General features: G+C 31.6%; 1 long non-coding RNA gene and 1 pseudogene across 1 annotated transcript; both read right to left on the bottom strand.

Annotated features, from left to right (window-relative positions):
• Positions 1-1388: 1388 nt before the first annotated feature.
• Positions 1389-5101, bottom strand: LOC133677528 (probable LRR receptor-like serine/threonine-protein kinase At1g53430; annotated as a pseudogene).
• A 263-nt stretch (positions 5102-5364) lies between these two features.
• LOC133676773 (uncharacterized) lies at positions 5365-5793 on the bottom strand. The gene is made up of 3 exons (XR_009835661.1): positions 5704-5793; positions 5530-5598; positions 5365-5433 (listed from the first exon to the last, which is right to left on the bottom strand). It is a non-coding gene; the product is annotated as an uncharacterized LOC133676773 (long non-coding RNA).
• Between the last annotated feature and the right edge of the window lie 729 nt (positions 5794-6522).

The following is a 6522-nucleotide window of genomic DNA, read 5'->3' as shown; positions in this document are numbered from 1 at the left end:
TATTTGAAGAATAAAATTAATCTCTAATTTTAAGATAAATCATCAAAGAATAGCAAAAACAAAAACATAAATATAGAAAAATAGATGCCTGAAGTCCAAAATGATCGCTAAAGAGCATAAATGATTGCTAGAGAGCATAATTATGATGTAGATGGAAACAACACAACATTAACAACAAGTATAAGCAAAATAAAATTCCACTAAATAGGGTTAATATACAAAAACTCTCAATTCAAAATCTTATTCCTTAATATTTTCTTTTCTAGTATTCTCCTGAAATTCAAGCTAACCAACTTTGTTTTGTCCCTTTCTATACCTAAGCTCTTTACCGGCTTTGCTGGATCTTGCTAAGACAAACCTTGGATGTTGATGGAGAAAATCCTCCTAGAAATAGGAAGTTGGCAGAGGTAGAATCGGCATCTGTCCTGCCTGCTCAAAAGCCTGCCTTGGCTAGGCTGCTTTAGATTTAGAATAATAGGCTCTGGGCCTTGTGGCAGTGAGTGTGGGGATAAATTTATTTATTTTACACAATTCTTCTAGTAATGCCTTTTTCTTCTTTACTTTGTATATAAAAATATACAATTATGGAGATGGAGTACTTGGGATCAGCCGAATTCTAAAACTACGGAACCAACTCTTTACACAACAGAGAAAGAAGATATAGAGCAACAACCCTAACAGTTTGGAAGATATATTGAGAAAAGGTTTTGGTACCTGTAACACTGAAATAGCATAACACTGACTGACTGACTTTCTATACTGGTTACTACTACAGCTAGTGTTAGTGTTGTATTGGTGCTACTAGTCTCAAGCCTAAACCAAGTAAAAAAAATAATAAAATAATAAAAAAATAACTTTTTAAACTAAATAAAAATAAAAATAACTAAAAAAATAGATACTTTTTTTTTCTAAATATCCCTCGGCATCAAACTACTTGCCCACAAAGGGCACCTCTAAATGAGCTTTTCAAATTGGGGTAATTGATATCATTCTGATTAGCGATTTTTCTATAAGGGAATAAGGAAATAAATTAGTAGACCTAATGATAAATCTAATGAGTTTGTAGCGTCCTTTTTAACTATTTCCATTGTTTCTTAGCCAATTCTTTATATATATATTGGCTTCTTTTGATCAATAAAATCTATACATTTTCATAAAATCTAATGATTAATTCCTTATTCAATTCACAAAATTACCAGCAGCCATAGCAACAAAAATAAATCATAGCAGACAAAGCAAACATAAATATTTTCTCATGGAGTCTCTCACGCACACATCTATGTTCTCTTGACACCACCACATAATTAGACCCAAGTAATTACAAAATAAAAAAGGCAGAAGGTTTTCATCACCAAACTTAACATTACCAATTGGCTAAGAAATTAGATCTATTTCCAACACCCTGGAAGGATAATATTTGCTGATGAAGTATCAGCTTCGGAAATCTCATCAATTCCTTTCTCACCTACAAGTACACTGACGACTTCAGACATTTTAGGCCTGAGAGTAGGAGACAGATTAACACACTTCATTGCTAATAACAAAACTGCTTTCTGTCGTAACCGGATGCTAATTTCTTGTTAACCAAGTTAAGGATTCTTCCCTTATCGTGCAAAATACCAGCCTACAATTGAAAAGCAAGATTATCTTAGCTACGAGTATTATGGAAATAATAAAGTAAACATTACTCATTATTTTCTAATCAATAAAAAGAAATCAAAAAATCAAGAAATTTTTTCAACCATCCAATTAAAGAAGATAATCAAGCATATTTTATGTAATTTATTTTATTCTATTTACTTATGTGTCTTGTTATATAACTATATAAACTCCACGAGAGTTAAATGTAACACATATATCAAATTACCAAATAATAATATCCTCTTTTATTCTAAATTAATTTTTATTCGGTATCAGAGTGGGTCGATCATATACTACTCTAAATATTAGCTTTTGCTTTTTTGATGGATGATTTTATGCCATCCATTCGATCATTTTAAAACACTTTGTTTTTGATCTCTTCATTATATACCAAATATTGTATTTACTTTCCCTTTTCAATGATAAATTAACTCATGATAAAGAGAAATTACAAGATCATATGGATGACCAAAATATCCAAAGAATTAAAAAAGAGAGATAGTTTTTCCTAACAAAACCCAACAAGAGAATTGAGATTCTTCATCAAGATTGAAGGACATATAAAAGAGAGAGAGAGAGAGAGAGAGATTTAGTGCAGATAAGTTTTTGCATAAGAGATATACAAAAGAGACCACCTATAAAAAAGAAGAGTTAGTTCTTCCTAATGAAGGAGATAGAAAATAACTAATGAGTCATGATAAAAAGAAGATATTAGTTTGATGAAGAGTAAGACAAAATAAAATATATATTTAAAAAGCTAAATTTCAAAAAGAGATGTTTGGCTATAGAAATATGACAATAATCATAAGAGAATAATAAAAAAAAACTAAGAATAGCCATGTTTATAAAAATATAATTGTTGAAGATAAGCATACAATGATAATAAAAGTGTATGTCGAACTCAAGAAAAATAAAATTATAAAGAGTTTGAGGTGGGTGTTAAGAAAATAATCAAGAAGGTAAATATTATTGATTATTTTCTAATCAAGAAAAGGAAGAGATGAAAGAATTGAACAACTCTTGGCAATTTAGAAATAATTTCAATTATCTAATCAAACATAATTTTTTATAATTTATTTTATTTTTTGTGTCTTGTTATATGATTATATAAATTCTGCCTGAGTTTAATGTAATATATATTTTAAATAATGAAATAATAATATCTTTTTTATTGTAAATTTCTTTTGTGAGCTTGCTGTAGAATTCATAAGTCATTTGATGTTGACAGAAAATGTTTGGTTTGATAATAACTACAGAAAAAAAACCTAAGAAGATTTATCCTGTTAGATCCACTTACTTTATCTAGAAGAAACTCAGCTTCTTGGTTTGTTATGTAATTTGCACTAACTTTCCCGTTAACTATTTCGAGTAGGACAACTCCGAAACTGTAAACATCAGCTTTAACAGTTATTGCTTTTCCCATTGAATACTCAGGTGCCATGTAAACTCTGCAATAAGGGATTAATTATTGGTTAATTAGCTCTTAATTAAAAGAATGAAAGTACTTGTCAATCAATGATCATAATACTTACCGCGACCCTTTTGCTTTGATGGTCATAAATGGATCTTCCTCATCACAAAGCGTTGCCAATCCAAAGTCAGACAACTTGGCCGTAAGAGAGTTATCAAGCATAATATTACTAGGTTTTATGTTTCCATGAACAATCTTGAACCTTTTCTCTTCATGCAAATACTTCAAACCTCTCGCTATTCCCAGACAGATACCAAATCTAGCTTTTCAATCAAGTTTTGTCGTGGAATTTGGTTCTACAAATCAAGGTTATTGATATTAAGTTATTGATATTTGTAAGTACACTATCCTTATACTAACAGAAGATTTAAATATACAATTACATGAGTTTCACAAGGCAATGCATTAGGTGAAAGAGCAGGATGAAAATCGGGTGATGGCAGTATTACCGAACAACGCATGGTGAAGGGAGCCTTTATGCATATAGTCATATACTAGCAGATGCAGGCCTTTATGAGAGTAGCCATCCAACAATTGAACAAGATTCTCATGATGCAAAGATTTCAGGTTGAAGATTTCCCTTTGTAATTCATCTTTTCCTTGCTGCTTTGAATGAGGAGAAATCTTCTTCACTGCTAATTTTATCTCATTCGGCAATTCAGCCTGTATACACGTGAAATCAATTTACTAGAACTTTGAGAAAAAAAAGTGCATGTTGAAGAACAAATGTTTCAGAAAAGAAAATTTGACCTTGTATACTATTCCAAAGCGTCCCCTGCCAATCTCTATTTTGGGGCTGAATTTTCGAGTAGCATCGATTATTTGTTTGAGGGTGAAAGATTTTCCTTGGACCTCAATGGTTATTTCTATTTGAAGAAAACATCAAAGTAAGAATTCTTAAGGTAGTGTGGTGCATAATGATTTTAGATTAGCATGGAGAGGTACCATCCAACTCGCTTTTCCGCAGCCAGCCCATTTTCCATATGAAAGCCAACAGAAGTAGAGGAGCAAATACTGAACCTGCAGTAATCCCTGCAATTTATGAAGGAGATAGTCCCTTGCCACCAACTTTGAAGTCTGGATACAAATAGTGAAAGACACCAAGAATTTTTTTTTAACTAGATAAAGTGTAACAGAAATCTTTGCTCAACAAAAATAAAAGACATGCAACTCTTTACTTGCAGTTACGGAAATGCCTGCCACAAGGGGTCCATTCAGAGACAGGGCAGCAGGTAAATTGGATAAACCTGGCAACGAGAAAGATCCTTTTCCAGCCCAGAAAAAGTGGATATTCAATAGATGATCATCTCCTACATATGCTGTGAAACTTGCAGTCCATGTCTTATTGGTGCCGTTGGCCATTTCTTTCATGTTGAAGTCTTTTAGTTCTTTCTTCCCCTATATCAAAAATGGATGTTGAATGGTGAAAATTATTGAAAGGAGCTGCAGAAAAATATAGCGGTTACCTGTATATATACATCAAAAACACGTTTCCCTAAATTCGAGTAATCTTCATCTCTTTGGTAAACAGTTTCAACGAAGTCAAGTTTCACAGTGTAATTTCCTTTAAATAAACAGAAGCTGTAATATGTCAGAGAAAGAGGGCAGAGGCGAGTTGAGTTGTAAAGAAGTGTCCCAGCATAATCACAAACTGCACATTCCACATTTTTTATGTAATCACTGGAATCATAAGTTTCTGAACCAAAGTCTCCAGAACAAGAATAAGCCCAATTTTCTTTTGGGGCTTTATAGTAATTTGATGATGTACTGTCTGCTTCAAACACTTTCCCATCAAAAACTGTCTCTCCTCCTCCACAATTTATATATAAGGAATCGTCTGTACAAAATGATAATCAGTACAGAAGAGTTTTTAACATTGCATATGTCATTCCAAACCTAAGGTTAAACCAATAAATAATTTAAATGAACGACTCAGGAATGTAAATATGAGTTTCTCAATTGAACTTACACTTTGGTTTTCCCTGACATTTTTTTTTATCAAATCACGTATAGAATTCCTAGAAATAGCAAACAAAATTGGTAAGAAATAACTCATTATCATTTGTTCTAAATTAATGACACCATATGGAGGATATTATCATACCAGTTTGGTTGACTGCTTGAGTAGGAACAACAAGCAAGCAGTTGGTGCATATGATACAAAATGATTAGAAGTTGGGATTTCATAGACAATAATATTCTTGCAAGTGAAAAAATAGGAAGAAGAAAATGAATGAAGTAGCCGTTATTACATGTTTAGTTGTCCTTCTCCTTTCTTCGTACCATCACGTGAAATTTCAAAATTATTATATGACAAGTCCCTGCAACATTATTGTTTACATATCATGATTTTATTGAGGAAATCTACAAAAGGGAAAACAACCCATCTGAGCAAAGAGCACAAAGCCATAACATACGCCTTGTCTTCAATGGTATGAGGAACCCAGGAAGGTACTGTGCCATTAAGCATATTTCCTGTAAGAAACCTAAACAAAACAAACCACTATGAAAACCATCCCATGTACTTTTTAACATAGTGGCAAAACGAGCTTATTATAAGACATCGAGTTCAAAGAATCTCTTTTGCATACATCTTACTTAAATTCAGCTTTTTTATGGAATCTGGTATTCCACCAGTTAAGTTGTTAAAGCTCAAGTCTCTGCAGGATCAATAAAATGAAAGCAAACGTTAGCTTTTTCATATTTGATATATAGTTGTGCTATGGTCAATTATTGCATATATAGTTGATTCTGTAAACACATAGTTAAAATCATCAACACTTCTATGCATGGCCTAAAGGCCCTAAACAATGAGTATTTATAGAGCTGATGAAACAAAGTAGCCATGAAAGAACTACAAATCCTTTACAAAAAAGGAAATGAAACTTACAGGTATGTTAACCTTGATCAATCAACCAATGTACGGGGGGAGTTCATCACTTATTGAGCAATTCCTTATCATCCTACACAAACCATTGAAGAAGTTGGTGTTTGGATTTATCCAATGCATACATATCGTTAAGAGTCACGTACATAAATATTGAGAATATCATAGCAGACAAAAGAATAAAAAAAAATATAAAACACAACATTGTGACTTCAAACCTGAATCCCAGATACAACTAGTCTTCACAGCATGTAAAGATCAAATAAAGAAAAATAAGCCTAAAAAAATATTTATGTAAAAGATCGGTCATAATCCAAATTCTACAACAATAACGCTACCAGAAAAATATAATTCTACGTGTATTATTTAATTTGAATTTATGTTGTTGCTATCTAATTTTTTACTTAAAACTTTTTAAAAAAAAATCAAAAAAACAAGAAAACAATAAAAATTCAAAAAAATATATTCTTAATATATGTAAATTGTTTTTAGCATTTTTAACGTTGTCTTAAAATAATTTAAA

The sequence above is a fragment of the Populus nigra genome, chromosome 17 (assembly GCF_951802175.1).
Source record: "Populus nigra chromosome 17, ddPopNigr1.1, whole genome shotgun sequence".
Classification (NCBI taxonomy): Eukaryota; Viridiplantae; Streptophyta; class Magnoliopsida; order Malpighiales; family Salicaceae; genus Populus; species Populus nigra.
Note: the sequence above shows the minus strand (reverse complement) of the source record. Positions and strands in the feature narration are given on the sequence as shown.